Raw genomic sequence first — 24,414 nt, 5'->3', positions numbered from 1 at the left:
ACACCCCTAGTACAAATATTATTAGTTACCTTGGATTGTCATTTTGTCCTCCAAGTATATAGTAACATTTTTCTGAGTCATTCATTAAAGAATTAATTATTTAAAGTTTCTCTCTGTGTAGGCCGTCAGCTGCAAAGCCAAGTAAAAAGCTAAGTTTAAATAGTTTTTCCTATTTCTGTTTGAGAGTTTTTATACTAAGAAATCCATATTTTGCATAAGGGCTTTAAGGGGAAAAAGCAAAACCATTTGAAAATCTCGAGAGATATGAAGAGTCTTTAGAGATTTCTGACTGATGACTGTTCATATTTCAGTTACCCTAAAAAAAAAAAAAGCAGCAAGTGCACTTGATCAGATGTCATCAATGCAGAGGTGGAGTTATGTAATGTAATGTAATGTAATGTAAATGTAAGTGTAATATAAAGAGTCATCCTCAGCAACCATCACCATTGGTTTTTATTTTTTCCACAAAAGAAGTGAGGCTTGGAGACAAAAGCGTTTAGAGAATTGAGACTTTCCCAATTCTAAAGACCCCTCTCCCCAGTCTCACTCGAATATCCATTCATAGCTTTACTGTAAAATCCTCAAGTGTGACATCTCTCTCTCTCTCCAGACTGTGGAGGATATGAGCGCTTGGCTCAGAAGGAAATTCCAAGCTGCTAAGAAGAGGCTTGCAGGTTATTGATGGTGGAATCTCATTTTCTGCTCGGCTGCTGCTGAAAAATGGCTGTCTGAAGCAGCTTTGGCAGACAAAGGGTAGCTCCGCCGACAGCCAGCGGGAGTGTGTTTGGGGCTTGAAGTGCTAGGAGAGAGACTACTGGTGTTCCCCTGCTAACTGTGTGTGTGTGTGTGTGTGTGTGTTTGTGTGTGTGTGTTTGTGTTTGTGTTTGTGTTTGTGTGTGTGTGTGTGTGTGTGTGTGTGTGTGTGTGTGTGTGTGTGTGTGTGTGTGTGTGTGTGTGTGTGTGTGTGTGTGTGTGTGTGTGTGTGTGTGTGTGTGGGTTTGTTTTGGTGAGAGGAAACGGCTGGAGATGTTTATCAGCCACATACAAACACACACCTGATGCAACGCTCATTCATCCTGTGGGAGGGAGTATTGTGATGTGTGCGGGGCTGTGTTTGTTTGTGTTTAGCAGATTTTAATCTGCATCTTAATCTGTTTATGTAGGTTGTTTTTATTTGATGCTTGAGAGCATTCATCCAGAAATGTTTACGTGTTTGCATTTATTGTAGCTCGGAAGATTTTAATCACATTAACGTATACAACATATCATTTTCTTAAGCGTGTTTATATATTCATAAACAGCCTGTAGATATGCATTGGTTGTACCGGGTTGGTCCTGTTTTTATTTTGGACACAGAGCTTTTAATTCTTTATTAGAAATTCATCAAAAGTTTTGGTTTATATTGACATAAGTATTCTATTTCATTATGTCTCAAAACTGCTCTATACGCTTATTTTACGTGGCCGCCATTTTAAAAAATGAAAGCGAGGCTGAGGTGGGAAGAAACCTGGAAGTAGAGGACCAGCGCTGTAAACAACAACAACAACATGCAACAACATGCTGTGGATTAGGGCTGGGTTGATGGACGATGCCATCACGATAGTGAGCCGGTATCGTGATCCTCTGTCTTGCCCCTGTCGCAGCAGCAACCCGCTTGCAAAAAATACACACGGCTTCGTTTACACTAACATGTCTTAGTTTGAAAATGCCATTTTAGAACAATTACGATCCAAATCTACACTGGCGTTTCACATAGCATTTTTGAAAAGCCCTCCTTCCACACCATATCGCTGAAAACACAAGACCACACACACACTACATACACACACACACACACACACACACAAACACAAACACACAGTCAAGCGCTGCAGGGTATGTGCCGTCTGAGCTCCAGCAGTCAGAGGGTGCTTTGAGCACAAAACCCCAGAGAGCAGTGCGCAGACAGTCTATCAAGGATGCACCGCTGGATCGCATCTCAGCATAGTTGTTAAATGTGATATTTCATTAATCTTGTCTCTATTTAACGACTCTTCTATCTTTTGAATCTATCAGGTAATGTGTCACAGCGTCAATACACGTCGACATCGCCCAATCCTACTGTGTGCTACAAACCTCCAGCTGTTGCTTCGTTTTAAAATGCAGATATGGTGTAAACATCACTTTAATATCATTCAGTTAAGTTTAATTTAAGCAATTAAAAGCATATTAGGCATCAAACAATACCTCAATCTCTTTAACAGTAATGCGCTTAAGTGTCCTCCTAGGCTTCAGTTCATGACACCAGGTAACGTTAAACACCATGGGGACGCTTCCCTGCTTCAGCCTATGTAACCCGGTGAGCAATAAAACAATGCAGTCCTCTGTAGCACATCCTCGTGTTGTCTGTAATATTTTTTTGTCCCTGTACTGTTTTTTTAATTTTCTTGCTAACATTCAGGTGCCGTTAAAAGTGAGTACGTTAAAATGCTTAAATGTTAGCAGGAATAAAAAAAAAAATCTATTTCAGTACCAGAATTCAGTGTTGTGACGAGTCTAATATAGTGAAAGAATCAGTTCATTAATAAATGACATCTAAAATATGTGTTCAGGAAAGAAAAGGTTAGCTAACCAGTGCCATTTTCCCTTAACCTAGGTGACAGTGAGGTCCGATATCCCTTTGTATTTTCACTATCCATTCAGTACAGACCTTTGGGTCACTTGGAAAGCAGTGAAATGATAAATCTGTGTCACTTTCTCTTCACTGATAAGATAAACAGCCCAGTACACAACGTTCCTGTGTGATTCCAGGCGATACGTCCAGGTTTCTTTTCACTGCAGCCTCGATTTCGCTTTTAAAATAGTGGCCGTGTGAAATCAGTCTACTGAGTCATGTTACTAAGTACCTGGTACTAAATAGCAGACTGTGCTGAAAAAATCATGGAGACAAGTAAAGATGAATTCATGCTTGCATGTTGTTTACACTAAATTCTGACCCAGCATTCAATTGTTGCAGCAGAAAATTTTTTGTGTTTTTTCCCCAAAAAATAAAAAATGCTTTGAGTTGAAGCTTATTAATATATTTTTAAGATATAGAAAACGTAAAAAAAAAAAACTTTTCCTCAAGAGCCTTGCTGTCATTCAGAGATCAAATTTAGCAAGATTTATTTACAATTGCAAACAAGACTTTTATAATAATAATCATAATAATATCAGTTGAACCATTTTTAAAAACATATAGTGAAAGTGAACGCATGATTGTTAAAGAGATTATTTATTTTCCCCATTATTTTGTAGCTTACTGTTCATTTTAACATGAACATGTATTAGGTTTCAGTTCTTATAAATTACTCACGCTAGGCTAGTGAGTTTGATTTATTACTTTTATTTGCATCAGACCAACGCATCTTGTAGATTACTAGTGCACTGGGCGAGTTTTGTCACAGTGTTGATATTTACAAAACCTTTGTTACGAACATCTTTGGGGCTGGATTTAGTAATTTACCCGAAAACAGCAATGTTAAATTCCAACATCAGATTGGGGACAGTTCCTTCCATATGCACGTCTTGTTTATTAACAACACCGGATCAAGTTGTCCATTACTTCTGTGCTTCTGAGAAATACAAGGTCAGCAGGTTCAAATGCGCTTCTCACAGTGAATTCGTAAGATGTGATAGCTCTAAATGATGCTGTTTTTTTGGCAGGTGTACTTGTGCTGCCCTATTCTTTTGCATTTCATAGAGCACAACAATTCTCTGAGTTCTCTTCTGCTCTCCGTCATGTTGTTTGTGTGTATTATGGCAATGTGTATGGAACTACAGGAGCCCAGAGGCGAGCATTCAATGTGTTAGAGTGAAAGCCCATTTTCATTCAAACTAATCGATGTAAACTACACATTCAAGTTAATCAATAAAATAGATTTATCACTCTAAGTCAACCTTTTTCACTCTGTTTTTTTTTTTTTCTTCAGTTTTGTTGAGCCTATGAATTGTAGCCTCAGTTTGCTGTTGTTGTCTGATAAGACTGGCACCTGGTGTGGTTCCTCTGCTGCTGTATTCATCTGCCTCAAGGTTCAGTGTGTTTGGAGATGGTCTTCAGCAGACTTTGGTTTTAGTGAATGGGTATTTTTAGTTACCTTTCATTTGAACCAGTCAGACCATTCTTCTCTGACCTTAAAGTCATTTTCACATTCATGACACATTATTATAGACACTTGTTGTGCCGTTGTAGAAACCTGTGGTTCAGTGAGTTTTTCTTTTATTCTGACAGTCTGTTTACATCCACAGTTCTAGCCTGGTTTTGTGCATACTTAAATCTTTTAGTCAATGTGTACATGTCAATTCATAATCGGCTTTTGGAGGATTAAATACATGCCATAACATGGATGCTTCAGGTCCTTAATTTTAATTGGCTTAGTCGAGCTTAAAGTTGTTGTAAAATACTCTGTTAACTCTCTTTGTAAACTTTCCCTCTTTCTAATTCAGTCCAAGTGTCTTATATTAAGTCATTTACCCATCATTAGTACTCTGCTTTTAACAGAGTCCAAAGCACTTACTGTACGCTACTATCTTTGTAACTAAATTAATTTAATCTTTTGCTATTTAAACATCGAACTTAAAGGAGAGAAGATAACTCGCCCACCATATCTGTGAAGTGCCCTCATTTAAATGTGTGAATGAAAGCCAGGCTACAACATGCAAATTAACTTGCTTCTGAATATACAATGTCACACAAAAGATTGCCTTAAAACATAAACATTCGAGAAATGATGTGCTGTCTAACTTCCTCAGTGGGCTGCATCTGTGCATTGTCTGAACGTGAAAGACAGCAGGAAAAATATGTTGTGTTTTTAATGTAAATCGATGGACATCCAGCTTTCTCCAGCCTCCGGCACCTAGACTGCAGCTCTGTACAAGAAGTTTGGCCAGAGAAGAAGTGGTCGTAGCTAACTGAGCCTGGTTTGTTGTGCCAAGTAAAAAAACATGTTTCAACTTTGAACATTGCAGGCTATTCTTTACTGTAGCAAGTTGGCATGAAAACTGTTTTAGACCATGACTGAGCACTGCATTTCAGGTTTGTTTTTTAGATGTAAATATGCATCTTGCATGAATGTTCTCTAAATTTGTGCATGCATTGTACGTTTTGCAGTAAAAAATACAATTTTATGTACTCCACACATGCTCCCAAATATATTTAACATTTTGGTCGCATTTGCATCCAAAACAGTTGCAATTTCAACCCCTGCTTCTTTTAACTGAATAGCTGCTGGAACTTTAATAATGTTTAACCTTTCATTGATTAAGGGAAGTTTATATGCAGTATGCAGTGTTATGTTTAAAAGTACTATTCAGTTTCTGTACCTGAAAACTATTGTTAGAGACCTAAAAATTTAAAAGAACTGTTTATTTCAGTGGTATTGTTATAATATATTAAATTATATTACTATTTTGTATTCATTTGTGCTTTTGCTTGTAGATTTTTTTTTTTATTTGACAAAACCGTGACCCTAAAACTGTGATACGAACTGAACAGTGCAATCATAGCACCCTTGATATTAGCACATCTATTACATTTTTGAAGTTTATGAAAGGTTTATGTAACAACCCTGGTTCGTCTATAAGTACCCCTTAGTTCTTGCATAATAACTGTAAACTATGACTTCTTGGTGCTTTATTGCATGTCATCACTGTCTTTTAGAATAAGATGAGCACAGGGGCCAACTGTTGCCCGATTAATGTGAAAACATTACTGGAAAAAGATGAGCTACCTCTTAAGGCTTAGGTTGAGTTTAGAAAAGATGTTCAAAGGCATTGCTCTCAGGTGATCATATAGTTTATCTTTTATTTATTTTAATAATAAATTGTGCTAAAAATGAAGTATTCTTCGTTAGTGCATTACTTTAAAACACTCATGGTCAAGACATCTGTGGAAATTTAGCCTGACTGTATTTTAGGGTATTTACTAGGACTGCATGATTAATCGGTAAAAGACCTTGAATTGAACCCCCCAATATGATCTTAATTGAGCATTTTTACGATTCAGCCAATTATAAAACAATTATATTTTATAGTAAGATCAGAAGTCTTCTCATTGTTTCATATACATTGCTCAGCAGTCAGCTTACTATATTTTTAAGGTTTAATTTATCCATAAATGTATTTTCTGTGTTCATATAATGAAGTTTTGGAATCTACTTTAGTGAACAGAATATGTTTAGGATGTAAATTACAGATAATACAGATCCTTTCAGGATCTGTAAAGCTACACAACGATGAATTTGCTCTTGAGTGTTAGAACTCTCAGTAATGATTTCAAACCACACTGAACTGAGCTAAACTGAACTGAACTTAAACACTAAAAACTGAACTACCATGATCCAGTTACTATGACCATTTATGTGAAGCTGCTTTGACACAATCTACATTGTAAAAGCGCTATACAAATAAAGCTGAATTGAATTGAATTGAATAATAAAGTTGTAAAAAATGTGCAGTTCTTTGCACAGAGTGATAGGGCCTACTCACACTATGCCATCCGTACCGTGCCCAGGCCCGTTTCCCGGATCGTTTAAGAAGTGTGAGTGCGCTGAATCGGGCTCAAGCACGGTTCACTTGGCCGGCCCTGGCCCGGTTGGAAGAGGTGTGTCTGAGCGCGGTACACTTGGGCTTTGGCGCGGTACGCTTGTGTGTGAGCGCGAAACGCGCCAAAGCCCGAAACCGAAAGTGAGACGTGACTTTTAAGGGACTGTTTGATATGGATTTATTAATCATTCTTACTGTTCAGTGATCGCAAACTGCCGTAGTTTATTAAAGACGCAAACCCCTCACTGCACGCCAGCTGCGCGCCTTCAGCAGATCTCCTCATTCCTGCAGCACGAGAGCTTTGATTGTTTATGAGCGCCAAAAGTGGCGGATCTGTTCGGTAAAATATCTGACTGTGTGTCCCCGCATCCCTAAGGACTGTTTGGCGAAATATTTGACTGCATGTCACTGCATAACAAACGACTGAAAGGATATAACTAGAGAAATCTGCACTGTGCTGCTGAGTGAGAGCGTATGGCAAGCCGTTTTAACATTTAAACCTTGTTCTGACTATCCATAAATATATTTAGAGATATAATTATATATTTTGACAAGTCATTATTATAATTCGACTTGTCAGAATGACAATTAGAGATATCTGCAATTACAATTGTACTAGTACGAAATCAGATTGGAGATATCTGCAAATATATTATGACTAGTCATATTCCTCCATTGACTTCCATTGAAAAATATTTGCAGATATCTCTGAGTTTTGACTCGTCAAAAATCCAATTCAAGATATCTACAACTGTAATTCAACTATTAGTAAATTAATTAGAGATATCTTCAAATATATTTGTAAATATCTCTAAATATTACGAATTAAAGACATCTCCAAATGTATTATGACTAGTAAAAACTCAGTTAGAGATATCTCTAATTACAATTGTGACTAGTCAAAACTCATTTAGAGATATCTGCAAATATTTTTCAATGGAAGTCAATGGAGGAATATGACTAGTCATAATATATTTGCAGATATCTCCAATCTGATTTCGTACTAGTACAATTGCAATTGTAGATATCTCTAATTGTTATTCTGACTAGTCGAATTATAATTATGACTAGTCAAAATATAATTAGAGATATCTCTAAATATATTTATGGAGTCAGAACAAAGATTTAAATGCTAAAAAGGCTTGCCATAGAGAGCGCTTCTGAACAGCGCAGCAGCGATGACGTAAGCGTGCCGAGGCCCGATATGGTGTGAGCGCGGGCCGTCGGGGGAGACGGGAGGGGGGACAAGCGTGCTTTGGCCCGGTTCGAGGCAACTGTACCTAGTGTGAGTACGGCCATAGTTTCACTCCTAAGGCTGATTTATACTTCAGCGTCAAGCACACGTGTATGCTCTGGCGCAGCCTGCGCATGAATGCATTGCCCTGGACGAGGCAGTCGCCGATGTTGATGCACACCTCTCAAAAAATGTAACCACACCTCGCAACAATGCATAGCACAAGCTTTGTGATTGGTCGATTTGGTAGCGCTGACAAGTGTGGGGTTACTGAGAGGAACGCAAACCTGTTGAAGTGAGTTTTTACAAGTGTTGAGTCCTGTGAAGGAGCTGCAGATGAAAAGTTTAGTTTTGTGTTTACTTTATGATTAAAGTTGTTGCACGTCTGCCGTTTTCCACTTTAAAATGAACGAGTTTGAGCCACTTGTACATTAAGGTAGTGTTCAGAAAAAACAAAACACCAGCAAAGAAACTGGAAACAGGTCGCAGAAGTATAAATGCATAGCAACTCGCAAGGCATGTGCCGTGGGTCGAAGTACAAACAAGGCTTTAGCCTGGAGCAACATGGGTAATGATTAGGGCTGTGCCATTTAGGCGAAAATATCTAATTATCTAATTTTTATTATTTTAAAAAATGTATTTATATATTTTTTTGACATATTGCAATTGGGATTTGATTAACAATTTAATTTTATAGCCAAGCCTCAGCTCAATATTCTGTAAGCCATGGCAACAATTCTGCAACAGCTCCTACAAATTACCTGTTTTTGTTTTGTGTCTGTGACTGAAACCAAAATATTCCCATATTACAAATGCTGATTTTCTTTGATATTAATTTGTCTATTAATGCATCTGAAGCAACAGACGCCATAATCTTACATGTCAGCGCTTGCCTGTTTTTTTTTATTTTATTTTTTTTAATTGTGGTGGTTGTTCGGTTGCGCAATTCCGATTGGACAGAACGAAAGTGTGCTCACTCAACTGGCTAGTAAGACTGTAATACACAGCCGGCAGTCACACATTTGCTCTGGGCGGGAAAAATTAAATAATACAGTTAGTATTCATTTTAGTTTTAGATTAATATTAGTTAATCGCAACGTTTCAATTTGCAACTGCGATTTGATTTCAATTAATCATACAGCCCTAGTAGTAATTATGATGTGCATGTATTTTTTTTTCTCAAAGTGACTGAATCCACAAGCCACGCTCCACAGTGAAAGTGAAACTGAAAGCTCGTACATAATTTAATGATCATATCATATTTTAGATTTATGATTTGATATTTTAAGTGTCAGTATAACTGCTCCAACCTTTATAATGTTGAATGTAATGCAAGAGAGAAACTGATAATGACAAAAGTCTGATTTTACCAGTGAAAAAATGGTCTAATAATGTTGTCAATGACAGATTGCTGCATATGTATCAAACATAATAATTCAACTTAAGAATTATGAATAGTTGTATTCTGATGTCATCCACTGTGCATAAACGACCAGGACAAATTGAAAGTCTATTTGAATTTAAAGTCTATTTAAGTAAACAAAATTTTGCATTTTAACCAACTGTAGAGCTACACATAGGTCTAATATTGTTGTTGTTATTGTTTAGAGAAAATCATCATCTTGATTCTATGCTAAAAAAACAAAACAACAATTTTCATAATAAGTAATATTATTAGTAATTCTCATTTTATCCAGAATCCTAGTATCTACATCCTGTTACTTCTGTTGTGTACTCTCGACGCTACCATTACAGATCTGTGGAAACACCTTGTGGGTTGACCATGTGACCTTGATCAAAACAGACGTGGGATTGCTCTCTCACACAGAAAGACACTTCTCATGAGTGATGCAGGCAGAGAGGATTAGTGTAGATTATCCTGCACATTATTGGTAAGTCATTCACTCAGCTGTTATGCAACACAAATGCTTCCGTGTATGTGCTTTTTAGAAGGATTGTATGTGGGCCTCTATATGCATTTAACTTATGAGCGTGTATAACCGATGTCCTTTTGTAGGCATGTTTTAGAGGATTTGTTTACACTCTGGATCACATGCTGTTTGGGGATCTTCTGTGCGGTCGTGTTGGTTTTTCTCAGAAGACGAGTGCTGAAAATGGTCTATGTGTTGACATACAGGCGGGTGGGGGTTGGGTTTATGCTTGTGTATGTGTTTTGAGAGGTAGGATGGGTACTATGTTTGAAAGCAGGGTGGAAATCCTATGTCAGGACGTCGGGTTGTAAGCCAGAGGGCCGTTAATGTAAACAGTAGTGAGTGGGGGTATTTCCCATGGTTTTGATATGTAGCTTTTAAAAATTGGACTAAATGTTAGCCAAATTTTATTTGTCTTTTGTATTTTATTTTATCAAATTTATTATAAGTATAATAATTTTTAAGGCTTTTTCACTTGTAAAGGGACAAGAATGTGTGAAGAGCTGAGAAAGTGGAAGTATCGATAAAGTACTTTTAGCCGGAAATCGAACTCTGGTCACTGTGAACAGCGTAGTGGCACAAAAAAAAAAAATATATATATATTTTTTTAAATTTCCAATGCACCCAACCCACGCTGAGCTGGGATTGAACCAGTGATTCTTTAAATGGGAGTCGGTTACTCTAACAAGGAGGCTAAAGACCATGGCCTCTAGCATCTTTTGCCTGCATAGCACTTCGTTACCTGGCCTCTGTTACACTCAACCCCCTAAACCTCACGCCCATCCCGGATGAGCCTCTGCTCGTAACCCACCGGTCCTACTGCTCCCAACTCGTGCTGAGCAGAGATCGAACTGGCCATTATTTGCATGGGAGTCAGTTGCTCTATCAAAAGGCTAAAGGCTATGGCCTCAAGCTGGATCATCCTTCAGGAGGACGTACACCAGACGCACCATGCAGCGCCATGCATTTTAGAATTCTAAACAGTCCACGGTGCACAGCTACGACTCAGGACACTGTTCATATTTCTGCTATGCCACAGAGCGCCGTTTTAATAGTTTCATTTAAATAACATGCGAATGTGTGCGTCTGGTGTGGGATACTTCCAAATGTCATGTGCGCGTTGTGTCTGCTTTAGAGGTCAGTGGAGCGAGGTTTACCTGCATAGGATTTCGCTAGCTGGCCTCTATTACATTCACTCCCCTAAACCTCGGACGAGCCCCCGGGTGTAACCGACTGATTCTACTGCACCCAACTCGTGCTGAGCTGGGATCAAACTGGCGATTCTTTTGCATTGAAGTCTGTTGCTGTAATACGGAGGCTAAACACCACAGGAGTGAGGTTTCCCTGCAAAGCACTTCACTAGCTGACCTCAGTTACATTATATATTTTTTTGTATTTAATTTTTTTTTTATCATTCTTCCGTTCTTTTAGTCATTCATTAATTTTCTTAGTCCCTTTATTAGTTAGGGGTCTCAACAGTGGAATGAACCGCCAACATATCCAGCATATGTATTACACAGCGGATGCCCTTCCAGCTGCAACCCAACAAATCATTATTTTATTTAATATTTTATGTTATTTTTTTTTTACTTTATTTAATTTCTCTTTTTTATTTGTTATACAATCAGAAACATTTTGAAAATAATTAGTTTGGCAAAAAAAAAAAAAATAAAAATTTGCTGTTAATTTTCTCACCCTCAGGTAATTTAAAATGTTGAGTATTATTGTTTTGTTTTCTGTTTTGACAAAATTTTTAACAATATGCAAAACCTGAATTATATTCAAGATCTTCATATATTAGTTTTGTATTCTGCTAAAGGATAAAAAAGTTGCCTGCTTCTTAGTGTAAGGGTAATAAAATGACACATTTACATTTTTGGCCAAGCTATCCCCTTTAAGGATGAATTATGGAGCAGTTTATCAGCAGTGTTGGAAGGCAGATGGCTGATGATGGTATTTAAAGGTGAATATGAAGCACCCGTCGCTCTGAATGTAATTGTAAGCAGAGCTGTAGACTTTTGACTCGAGGCCAGATCTGTTAATATGGATCAAATTGGCACGGGAATGCAGACAGTATAGAGTTTTAACTGTGCCGGAGGGGGGAGGGTGTTTTTATTCACAGCCCGTCACAGAGGTCAGACAGCTGCCCTGGACCATGACCCCAAATAACCTACAGGGGCCACTAGCCGAAAGAACAATGGAGAGGTCAGATGAGAGGGGAACGAGGGAGGAAAGGAGAGAGAGGGGGGGTGGTACAGATGAGAGAACAGAAAAGAGGCACTGAAAAGGGGAAATACAGTCTGTCTTGTCTGACACACACACACACACACACACACACACACACACACACACACACACACACACAGGTTTTTACACAGCAGGCTGAGTGGAGCACAATAACCTCTGAGGTCACTGAGTACATGTAAGCAGTAGTGATATTAAAAGCTTTGTTTATGAGCTCAGATGCAGGAGAAGGTGCATCCTTACAGCTGTCTACTGTCATTCCTCCTACACTGTGTATATAAATGTGACCATAAACATCTTTCATTTAGATTGGACACAAATATTGCTTGTTGATATAAAAACAAAGATTGCAAATGCTTCTTTCAGAAAATCAAACCCTTTTTTAACCATCATAAATGCGTTTCTATATTCTACTGTTAAAGATTTGAGTTAGGATTTGTGTTTAATTACTAGTTTAGCTGATAATCTTTTTTGTAAACACTTTTGAAATGATATGTCACTTTCTCAAAGGTTGTTTTATTATTAATAAAAACATTGAAGACCAAATGGATGAACAAATTAATTTAATCGTTACGATTTTTTAAATATTTTTCTTTCAGTTGATTGGATTTTGATTTATTTATTTCGAACAGAAAAATCATACAAAAACAATTCTGTAAACAAAATACATTTCAAAATGGTTCAAATGGAGCGGATGAAGCACAAGCTTATTTTCCCCACCCCATTTCCACACACATTATTTATCTATTACTTCAAGTTATTTCTTCTTTTACTTTTCTCTTTTTTTATTATTATTTTTTTTCCTGAGACATATTTTATCCTTTTGACATATTATAAGTTTGATTCCATTTGTACATTTAAGTTTGATAACATAGTCCCATAAAAACATAGTATTGCAAACAACCATTAATTGAATTTAATCTTGCGTTTCTTATTTTATTTGTTTCCCAACTCTATTAATCAGGATATTCCTTTAATATATATTCAAACAACTGTTTAAATTGTTTAACATCCTGACATTGTTTGTGAATCTGTTCTAGTCTGTTCCATAATTTCACATCACATACAGTCAAATACACAAACTTTTTTAAAGTTGTCCTTGTTTTCAACCTTCCAAGATTTTGTTCTTCTCTCAGATTATATTCTCCTTGTCTTTCTTCAAAAAAAAACTGTATGGATTTCACAAGTAATATATTTTTATATGCTAAAAACATAAATTATCCTGTTTTAAATTTAACTAAATCATTGAACTTAAGTATCTTCATTTAAAAAAAAATAAAGGATTTGTATGCTTTAAAAAAACACATTTTTCTGTTGTACATTAGTAATATTTTTGTTACTTTTTCTTACACTTTTTGTTTCTTACTGATCTTTGTTTTCTCCATGACTCATGTAATAAATTTTTTTCCCATGAAATGAAAATGCGGGTGAAGTAAGAGTAGCTCTAGACGGATGAAATTATATAAATTAGTTATAAATTAGCGAAAAAAAAAAGCTTCTGAGAAGCTTCACGCCTCCTACAGTATGGTGTAGTAAACAAAACAGCTGCGTTCATTCACACAGCCATGTGGAACATGCAGACCTAATTTTTTTTTTTTTTTTTGGTTTAATCATGCCCAAATCATAATTAGATTTGGTGTACAGTTCTTTTGATTTTTATTAATCTAAAATGTGCCTAAATCTGTGAAATTAATGAATCCAATTCTGTTTTATGACAGAGTTTTGCAATTGTTCATGCTTTCTGCTCTGTGAAAATCAAATGATCCAATGTTTATTTAAAATAATTTTATTTTACAATGATGCTGAAAATAAGCCAATAAAATTACAACTGAAACTGATGTAGTAAATCTTGGCTTTTTAGATGGCTTTCAAAAGGATCCTTTTAGTGATGCTTTGTGCTATGTAAAGGGCACCTATGATGATAATCATCTTTGGTAAGCTGTTTGAACAGAACTGTGTGTAGTGTCCACAGTCATATCGGGGTGATATAAAGACCATAAGTCACTATTTTAAATTTCCTGAAATTAAAATAGGATCCAAATCCTTTCCATTTCAAGGCCCACCGCAATGTGATATATTTAGTCCGAATTGATTGACAGTCATGTAATAACATGTTTCCGTAACGTGTATAATCGTATCAAAAAGACAGGACATGCGTAAATTAACTGGGATTAAAAGATCTGTTCAGCTATCTGTGATCATCAGTCATTATCAAATGCGATTTAAGGATGAGTTTTACAAGTTTAAAACTATTTTAAAACAGTGCATGTTAATGAAATAAAGCAATTTACTTTAGCTTTACTTTATTACACTTCAATCCTGGTTTGTGGACATTAAATCAGGTTTATTTTGTACATTAACATAATGGATGTCCGTGCAGTGCAGTGGGTATTAACATATATCCTGTCAAAAGTGCCATGCAAAAACAGTGCAAAGTTAAAGCGTGTGCTGTTTGTGTGTCTACTGTATGTGTGCGTGAACTTTGTAACAACATTGTGAGTTGTGTGACTCATCGTTGCAGTAAGGCTTGAATTTAACTCCACAACAAATACATCAAATAATCATTGGGAAAGTTCTTACTGTAGTATTTCTTACAAACATTACGTTCAATCTGCTTGCTTCATGTCTGTCACTGTGCTGTTTATCTGACGCAGGCGAGGCTGAGATTGAAGCACATAGACATGTGGGAACGGTGGGCGGGTGAGCCAGCTTTAAAGGCACAGGCAACAAAAAAGCTACATTGCATTTAGAGCAGAAAATTCCAATATTCTGAAAGGTATAATAAATAAACTGATGGGTATATTGAGATGAAACTTTACAGACACATTCTGGAGATATTTATCTAAAATCTCGATAAAGGGGTAAAACAGGTGCCCTATTAAAACGTTAAGAAAACAAAATTTGTTGACTGTCCTCATTCTGTGACATTATTCAACTACTGGATTTAGCTGTTCCTCATTCAAAACAATATCTTTCATTCCAGAATTGAAAAGTTGATAAAAATTGATAATATGCGATGAGTTGCTGGATTTTGGAAAAAGGCTGATCCCTCTAGGCAGAATGTGAAGGACGAGCTGTGCGCTTTTTGCTACAAGACGTTCCCTTTCCACCACCATGATATACCGTCTGTCTGCAGTGGATAGAAATTAGATTGACAACATTTCCACAGTCTAAATGGGGTGCGCTAATTAATACACAACATGCTTCACAGAGAGTGTCAGATTCAAACTAAAAGCCAGACTGAACATTCAGGCTTAAATGCTGAAGGTGGGAAATTAGAGGCGATAATGACACCGCTGATTGAAGTGGCATTTTTGTGCCGTGGGATTATGGGAGATGTCTTGGGATAGATGAATGATGCAGATGGATGGGAACGCGCGCACATACACACACACACACACACAACCTCATGCTGTCTCTGACATTACTGGGCCAGCAGGAGGGACCTGATCGCGGCTCATCAGCTAATGCCTTTCCTACAGGCCTTACGTTTATTACATCCATCATGACCCACAGGAGAAACCGGGGCTCCGCTTTTGTAAGAGTCAGTAACAGACGAGATGTCAGAAGCCTAAAATGCACGTGAGAGATAGAGCTACACAGTGGTTAATTGTAGGCAGTTAGCTCTGGTTCTTTCCAGTTCTTTCAAGCTGTGTGTGCATGTTTATCAGCAGGACGAGGGACTGGAAAAAGGTAGGAAGAGAGATGTAACGCAAGAGCCAGGCGGAGGAAAAGAAAGGGAGAGAGATCACACAAAAAGCCAGCCACTCCTAGAAGGGGAGAAGAAAGAGTTGGGATTGAGTGAGCGCTGTGATTGAAAGAGGGAAGAAGGAAAGAAAAGAAGAGAGAGAGAGGGAGAGAGGGGTAAGTGAGTTCATTCGTGCTGTTGGCAGGCAGCCATGAGCTTGCCTGTGGGTGTCTGTATCTGTGCCAGGGCATGTGTTTCCCCTTCTGTCTGAAGGCCTAGTCTTTCTCTCTCTCTCTTATAGAGAGCGATATCTCTTGGTTCTCATTCCACAGGAGCAGTTTCCAGGTCTTTTACTGCTTCTACTCTTTTCTCCCTTCCTTTTTTTATTTCTTGTCTTTCACTTTCCCTGTCGTAGCAGTTGTGGTTTTTCGTTCACAAAGCTCGATGATGCCAGAGAACAGTGGTAAGTTTGTTTCCAGATTTGCACAGTTCACACTGTGCCAGTAGATCAGCCAAAGCCGACACGTGTGGGTTTCACACCCAATGTCTTCCTTTTGAAATAAATCTTCATTCTCTGGGACTCATTTTGAAGAGGCTGGTCGGTGAAGCCAGCGATTAAGCCCATAGTAAAATGCTGGGCTAGTTTGTTAAGAAGAGCACTACAGCTGCAGGATACTGGAAAAATCCAACATTGCAATATTTTTTTCTTTTGCGTTATATATTGCAATATAATCAAATTTCTCTAGATGACTTAGTAACTATTTTAAAAAAATATATAATTTATAATGTTACATTTATTGGGCTGATTCTGCAGTGGGAAAGCATCTCCATAAAATCTAATAAACAATCTATACAATTGTTGGGATCTCCCGACACATTTTCATTGTGGTCTGTGCTGTTTGCAGTGCATTTCTGTATTTACATATGTGCTGTGAGTATTTCAATGCATAACAATTTATAAACACAATCAAGAAAAAGATACAATTGAAATAAAGTGTCTTATCATTTCTAACAGTCTAACAGTATTCAAATACAGTACATGAATGATAAAAATAAAAACATTTTATTCAAATAATTGTAGTTAAGGTCACGAATGGTACAATTTATCATGTCTGAATGGTTTCAAAAATCATTATAGAATCCTAGGCATCAAAAACAGATGCAAATGATTAGGGATGTAACAATCCACTTGATAATAATAATAATAATAATTCGTTACATTTATATAGCGCTTTTCTGGGCACTCAAAGCGCTTTACACAATGGGGGGGGGAATCTCCTCATTCACCACCAGTGTGCAGCATCCACCTGGATGACGCGACGGCAGCCATTTTGCGCCAGACCGCACACCACACACCAGCTGATTGGTGGAGAGGAGACAGAGTGATGATATGCCAATCATGATATGGGGAGGGTTAGGAGGCCATGATGGACAGAGGCCAGTGGGCTGATTTGGCCAGGATGTCGGGGTTAAACCCCTACTCTCTTTCGAAGGACATCCTGGGATTTTTAACGACCACAGAGAGTCGGGACCTCGGTTTAACGTCTCATCCGAAAGACGGACTCACGATTCGATATGATTCACGATACTAATCTCATGATTTAGAATCTCATGAAGTGCTTTAAACAAAATTATTTGAAACAAATTTAGGGGAAGAGCCCTTTCTTTTTTTCTTAAATGGTGCACATTTTTTTGCAAAATAATATGTTTGCTGCCATAACTAAACTGCTATTCTGAAAAATACAATGCAAACTAAACTTTAATGTAAACAAACTAAAACTGACTGTGCTGGGACTTTACATTTTTAAAAGAAATATCAGCATATTTTCTGGCATAAGCTGTGGTCTTTGCACATTTACAATGTCCCCTGCTGATGAAAAAGCTCTTTCACTGGGGTTTGAGATGGCTGGTGTGAAGATTGGTAAGCCTTTCCCAAACCAGAGGTGTACAGAGGTGTTCAATAGGTCCTCTGCTCCAGGGGACCGGCCACTGGCATAAAAGCAGATTCTAAAATTACTAATGATAAAGTAGGATAGACAGGAGTTGAATAATTAATATTACTTGTAATTAGTATCAGTGTGATGCACTTATGAGGAGATAATCTTGTTTTGTAATCTAATGATAATAAGCAAATTATGGAAATATGCATAAACTCATTTGAAAAGAAGAGGGTAAAAATAATCTAATATCTGCTTCTGTAACAACAAATTTTTAGTCTGAAAAACCTCTTCACACTTTCGATATGAAAGCACTGATGCACTGTGGGATCGCCGTAGCACTGGTTGGAGCTGCAAATCCTCCAGTTGGCGTAGATTGGCTTATTAATAGGTTTTTTCATATAGACATCTGTGGCAGTAGTTTACCACTGTGCTGATGATGATTTATGTGAATCATATGTGTTGGTAGTGTAAGTAAAAGTCTTTTTGCAGTATTTGCTGCTGTGCAGGCCTTTAGTCACAGTGCCCCCTCTATTAAAAAAAAAAATGCATCGCGATTCATTTAACATTTATACCAATTTGAATTGTCACATATTTGAATAGATTTTCTACTGGCTCATAGTGAGTCATTACATCCCTACAAATGATACATTATTATACAAACTCTATTCTGTGATGTGACTGTTACGAAGAATCACAATGCGATATTGATGCTGAAACGATATATTTTGCAGCCCCAATGACCACTTTGGTGTGCTTGTGAGACTTTGCATCAGATACAAAATACATCTTCTTTTCTTGTCAAGGATGCCATAAAGAGATCTGTAAATGTAAAAATCCACACAAAATGTTAGTAATGCAGAAGTTTCTCAACCTCAAGGAGAAGTTCCAGTTTTAATGACTCAATTAAAATATGTTGCAAAAGAACATGTGCAAGTGTGAAGCTATGAACTTCACAGTTCTGCTTTTTATATATATTTTGACTGTCGGCAGTAATGTGTTATTTTTTCCCTGTAAATTCAATTTGTTTTAAAGCATTATATTTATCTCCTCTATTAGCTCTTCTTACTTAATTGAATAAGCTTATTTAGGATATTTCTGGAATCCCAAAAATATATTAGTTTTTTTTTAAATAATGTTTTATTTTGTAATCTTATTAACTGTATGTGTCATCTTTCATATCAATATGTTGTTTTAAAATGATTATAACTACAGCACTGTTACCTGTAAATTTAACTGAGTATCAGAAAAATCTGTTGCAAAGGAAAAAGAAGCTCTATCAAGTCGTATATACATCAGCAAATATAATCTTTTGTCTTGTAATCTTACTCTGAGACACTTTTCAATAGTCAATATCATGTCTAAAACAATGCTGAAAATTCTCTTTTGAATTATTTGTCTTTTCACATTTGCCATCGTTCAGGTTTTTGTAAAATTTTATATTGCGCTCAATAAAAGATTTATATTATTAACATATGGTTTCCTGTTTAAAATAAATAAGGTTTTGATTAAATATATATAGCCTTGGTAAACATAAGAGAATTCTTTTATAGATCCTGTGAAATTATTCAATGTTTGACTTAATGTCAACTACAGCTACACAATATATTGTTTGAGCATCGAGATCACAATGTGTGCGTCCGCAAAAGTCACATCACAAGATATGCAAAGTTGAGTTAGGATTATAGATGACCAGAAACTACAGGTCAGAACACACAATATTTGTGGTGACACTGCAGAACTAAACCATAATAGAGTGAAAGTTTATCACCTGCATGTGTTTTTAAGGCCTGTGGCTGTGAGAACATTTAAAGAATGTTTAAAGCATTTTAGAAGTGCATCAAGATGTTTAATAAAGATTCATTTTATTTAATCATTTCTATGGTGAGGATCATACAAAGCTATTTTACACTTAGTTATTCAACCTACTTACTGCTGCTCTCTCTAGAAAACCATAAAGCACGGCTTATTTCATTTTATTATCTGCTCAGTTGTGTTTATTTATGACTGCAGTTTATGCACTGTATATAATAAATTACATAAATCTATATTTATATTTAACTAACCTACAAAATCATCCCAAGTTATGACTTTTTAAGTGCATTTATCTGGTGAAATATACATTATATTGCAATATATATTAGATACAAAAAAATATCACAATGTTAAATTTTTTTCAATTCTGTGCAGCCCTAATCTCAACCAAAACATGAAGAGAGGGTAGCTCCTCCTAGGGCTGGGAGATACGGCAAAAATGCAATCTTGATAATTTTTTTCCATATTGAATGATAAGGATATATATTTTGATATAAGTTTTTAATGCTTCCAGATTTAAAAGAGTAACCCAACAATGACTTGAGCCACAAAATTAGGAGGTCCATTAAATGGTATAACATATTTTTCTACCGATAAGTTTTCTCTGACTGATAAATCAATATATCTCTAATATCAACACACTTTTAGACTCCCATTGTTGCACATTTCTGCTCCGTGATTGTCTCTTAGGTCAATATAGAGTAAAAACGTCCAGCACTTACCATTGTTATTGACATAAGATTTCTTGCGATTCGATATTATATCGTTTATTACCCCAGCTCTAGCTCCTCCCCTTAAAAAAAAAACAGCCAATAGTGTTTTGCTTTATCACAGCTCTGCTAGTGAGAGTGGTTGAGCTCAAGAGCATCAAATGAAATGCAAATGAGAAGCATCTTGAAGGGGGCGGGGCATGTCAGACACTAGAGAGCATTTGATTGGTTATAATGTGATGAAAAACTGTAGTGTGAGTTGACATGATTAAAGTTGATCCATTTGGGTGGAAGTGACAAACTACAAACTTTATATCAAGTTCATATCAGTTTTATATCTTCTAAATGCAAATTTTGTCATTGTTTTGGGGCGCACAAACTTATAGGTATCCTAAAAACCAATAATATGGATACTAACATCTAAAAATATGTTATTTTATCTTCATGGGACCTTTAAAAGCAACCTTTTTGAGCCCAAACTTTTGAACACCCGTGTATCTGTTGTGTTTTTATGCACTGAGTGACAATTTAATATTAACAGCACATTCCATTCAGACACAAAGTTGAAAATAATCCAGACTTTGTTGCCTGTGTCGGTCATTGTTGGATTAAACTTGTGTTTGCTGCGAGTTGTGTGTGATTTCATTTGACACAGCATGAGTGTTCATGGGCATGTGTGAGTGTGCAATGTGCCTTCAGGATGGATGACAAAGAGTTTTTGTTCCTCTTCAGAGCTCCAAACATTCCTGGACGATTGAATCTCCTCCCTGACACACACACACACACACACACACACACACACACACACACACACACACACACACACACACACACCCAGCACAGTAAAACACGGCCCAGCGATCTGCTCTTTCCATGTAAATCATTCAGTGACAGACAGGAAGGGAAGAGGACTGTAGTGTGCCTCTTTTTGTCTAGTAAAAGAGCTACAGGGGTTTAGAACGGAGGACCTGACTTCTTGTTTTAAAGTCAGTGTATTTGGCAACACTTGATGACCTTGTTTTATGTTGTAATGTAAAGAAAAGACACACTACTGTTCATCTTTTATAGACCGACTTCTCTCATATGGTAATTTGTGTGTGTGTGTGTCTATGGAAAAGAGACTGTTGGGCCCCTAGAGATGCCAGTGGTTTGTATGCTGTGTTGAGCAGGAGGGCTAATGACACCGTAAACAAAAGGGGGAAACCCATTCGAGGAAGTGTGTGTTTGTATTTGTTGTTTGTTAGTGTGGTAGTGTTATCTAAAGCCACAAAGTGTAAAGAGCTTTTTTCTTTTCTTTTAAACTATCTTCTATCAAGGACAGCCAGATAAAACGAAAGTGCTTGGAATGTCATCCCATTGTAATCCCTGTTGTGAAACAGGCTGCAGATAGAGGACTGATGTTCAAGGTACAAAGGCTGTGTGCTGTTAGGGTGATAATGAAAGTAATTCTTAGTCAAGTAACCTTTGGATAATTAAAATGAGTGGATGCTACAAATGTTGCACAAGATCATTGTATCAACTTACGACGAACATTTATGCTTTTAAGAAATGCAAATATATAAGCTTATAAAAGGAGAGGATTCAAATATTTGTTTATTTAAATCAGGAGTGGCCAAACCTTTTTGTATAAAGGGCCAAAAACTAAATATCATTGAGAGCTGTTAGCCAAAGATAAATAAACCAAACTATTTTACATTAAAGTTGCCATAAGTGATGTCCTAATTTATTAGAAAACATGGTTACTAGGGGTGTAACGATACACTCAGCTCACGATACGATGTGTATCACGATATAATGTTCACGATTCGAAATATTTTACGATATTTGGAATAAAAATTGAAAATTAAACTGAGATGCAAATTTTAACAAGTAAACTATTTTTTATGTATTTTTTTTTTCAACTTGTTAAATTGAACCTTCTTTAAGAAAATAAATTAAACAGGCCTGTCTCTGGAAAATAAAACAATTAAAAAACTTCTTTAAAATATTATTGAAATGACAGAGACAAAATTAAGGAACAATTTAAGTAAAGGTGCAAAAAAAACAAGCTTTCTATTCAATTGAATTTAACAGTAAGAGCTTAAGGCTTTGCTTGGTCACTTGCGTTTTTTGTGTGTGCAAAAAAAAAAATAATCCACATTTCCAGGTATTTAATTCATATTTAATTAAATTCATTTAGATATATCTCCAATTACAATTGTGACTAGTCAACTCATTTAGAGATATCCGCAAATATTTTTCAATGGAAGTCAATAGAGGAATATGACTAGTTATAATATATTTGCAGATATCTCCAATCTGATTTCGTACTAGTACAGTTGTAATTGCAGATATCTCTAATTGTCATTCTGACTAGTCGAATTATAATTATGACTAGTCAAAATATAATTAGAGATATCTCAAAATATATTTATGGATAGTCAGAACAAAGGTTTAAATGCTAAAACGGCTTGCCATACGCGCGCGTCTATCAAAGTCCGCCCTCTGTAGTAACAGCTCAGGTCAGCTCACGTCATGTGTGATTTTGCAGCAGGAACATTATATGAAGACAGAATGATATTTTAGGGTGAATTGTACCTTATAAATACAGTATGTGACTCTTTCAACACCATTAGGAGGTATCCCTGTCGCTGTGCAAAGTATGTAAATCACTATGAAGACTTTAAAACTTAGGATGTTTGACCCAGTATAAGTGACAAAAAGCGGACGAGTCTAAAGCAATGACTGTACAACCGAAATGTTGCCAGACGTCTGATTTTGAGAGGATGGGCCATCCTCTATTTCAGCTCCACTCATCTTGGTCTGCTAACATTACTGCTGCTGCAATCTGAACTCACGTGCGACAGCAGGTGGAACGTAGCTCACATGTAAACAGCTCAACTAATAAGAGAAAACGGACGTCATATCGTAATCAAATCGTCATAACGCCACGATGCATATTGTGACATTTTTGCATCGCAATAAATCGTACAACGATAAATCGTTACATCCCTAATGGTTACACTTTAGTTTAGGTCATAGTTCATGCTATTATGACACCATTAACTAACACTACTAGCTTAATAAACTACTAATTAGTGTTTTATGAATAGTTAGTAAGGTTGGGTTTAGGTTTAGGTTTTGGGTATATTAGGGATGCAGACTAGGATCATACTTTTAACATCTAATGAACAGTTAATATCTTACTTAGGAAGGTAGTAGTAATTAGCAGGAATTGTGACCTAAACTAAAGTGAACGCGAAAACATTACTTTAAACCGTATTAATTGATGCAGTATAACGTTTAAAATGATAACTTCTTGCCATAAAAACACACAAACAATTATACATTTATAACAAATGTATATGAAGTTCAATGCTGAATACACTAAGCAGAATCTGCCGTTGACTTGCTAGTGTGTACATTTAAAGTTTATCTGATTAATGTACACCATTTAATCAAAACATTTTATTTAATTTAGCTTTAATAACCAAAAGGTTACTTTAGATTTGGAATTGACAATCTCTAAACCATCTCTATTATTCTTCCTCTCTTCCCAGATGAGAACGACTATTTTAAATATAAAAATGTTGTTTTTAACAGTACTTCTGTTAACTAATTAAGCTATATTACCTACAAGCTTATTTATTATATATAAGAAAAAACATAAATAAAGTGTGCAAATTAAAAACAAAAACAAAAAACAAATTGTCTTGTATAGAGTGTAGAGGAAAAAGTAAATAATTCAGGCTGCCCTTATAAAACAGAGCAAACATATGCACTTGAGTCAGCATTTAATTATCTCTGTTCTGCTGTTTCACATGTGCTTTGTTGAGAAAATCCAAGTTTGTCAATATAATATTGAGTGAAAGTTGTTCTATTAGCAATCATGCTAGCATCTGAGAAAACTGCATACAAAATTGCATAATAGTAAGTACTACATCTGCATTTGAATTTACTACAGGGCTGTTATAAAAGTATGTTTTATACAGTATGAATATGAGTAGTGTGAATGGAATTCAGATGTACTACATTTGCCTTTTGTCGTTATCACGTAACCTTCTTTAGTCATTTGCATTGATTAGTTCTTATTCATGAATTGTCTCGCATGACATCACGGGATGAACATTTATGTTTTAAGAAATGCATTCAAATATTAGAGCTCATCATTTTTGTTTATTAAAATGAAGTTTTATGGCGAGGACAAATGTTTTTGATCAGTACTTCCAAACATCCTGATTAAATAAATTAGTTAAACATTATTAAAGTGTGCAAGTTAAAACCTAAAATGATTTGTGTAGAGTGTAGGGGAAAA

At 36.3% G+C, this 24,414-nt stretch overlaps 1 protein-coding gene across 22 annotated transcripts in view; it reads left to right on the top strand.

Moving 5' to 3' along the window:
* ncor2 (nuclear receptor corepressor 2) overlaps positions 1 to 24,414 on the top strand; it is a 197,225-nt gene that overhangs the window by 23,129 nt on the left and 149,682 nt on the right. For 3 of the 22 annotated variants that reach the window (XM_073909634.1, XM_073909631.1, XM_073909624.1), the window contains exon 2: positions 9,551 to 9,687. The exons of 17 other annotated variants lie outside the window; for them this stretch is intronic. The gene's annotated coding sequence lies outside the window, so the exon portion shown is untranslated. Of the gene's footprint in view, positions 1 to 9,550; positions 9,688 to 15,641; positions 15,835 to 24,414 lie in introns of all 22 variants that reach the window. 2 more of the 22 variants (XM_073909625.1, XM_073909623.1) reach the window with 2 other exon arrangements.

This window comes from Danio rerio, chromosome 8 (genome assembly GCF_049306965.1).
Source record: "Danio rerio strain Tuebingen ecotype United States chromosome 8, GRCz12tu, whole genome shotgun sequence".
NCBI lineage: Eukaryota > Metazoa > Chordata > Actinopteri > Cypriniformes > Danionidae > Danio > Danio rerio.
This window is presented reverse-complemented; position numbering and strand designations above follow the sequence as displayed.